Consider the following 377-nt stretch of genomic DNA (forward strand, 5'->3'; position numbering starts at 1 on the left):
TTCCAGTCTCGACAGCCGACATACTCGTCGGTACCCGTCCCTAATCCTCCACTGACTCACTGAGGCCCCGGGCCCCCGGCCTCTTCTCGTTGGGAAAGAAAGACTTGCAGCCCAGAAACGTTAGCAACAAACAATCTTATCTAATCTGTTCAGCCCCAATTATCAATTTGATTTTTTTTTATTTATAACCAACAATATTCTCTACGCTACCCCAATAAGTAATTAAAAGCACCTTTGATACACCAGGAGTATAAATAAATATGAAGTAAGAATTAACTGGCAATCTGGCATGTTAGGAAGGTTGCATCATGACTCGACGCCTACTACCAACCCCCAACCCAAACCAGGGATCCCCAGAGCCCAGACACAACGAACGC

General features: G+C 45.6%; 1 protein-coding gene across 2 annotated transcripts in view; it reads right to left on the reverse strand.

Moving 5' to 3' along the window:
- Positions 1 to 59, reverse strand: part of LOC137654656 (SID1 transmembrane family member 2-like) — a 246,009-nt gene extending 245,950 nt beyond the window's left edge. For both annotated transcript variants that reach the window (XM_068388489.1, XM_068388490.1), the window contains exon 1: positions 1 to 59. This exon is cut by the window's left edge. The gene's annotated coding sequence lies outside the window, so the exon portion shown is untranslated.
- Positions 60 to 377: the final 318 nt, after the last annotated feature.

The sequence above is a fragment of the Palaemon carinicauda genome, chromosome 15 (genome assembly GCF_036898095.1).
Source record: "Palaemon carinicauda isolate YSFRI2023 chromosome 15, ASM3689809v2, whole genome shotgun sequence".
NCBI lineage: Eukaryota > Metazoa > Arthropoda > Malacostraca > Decapoda > Palaemonidae > Palaemon > Palaemon carinicauda.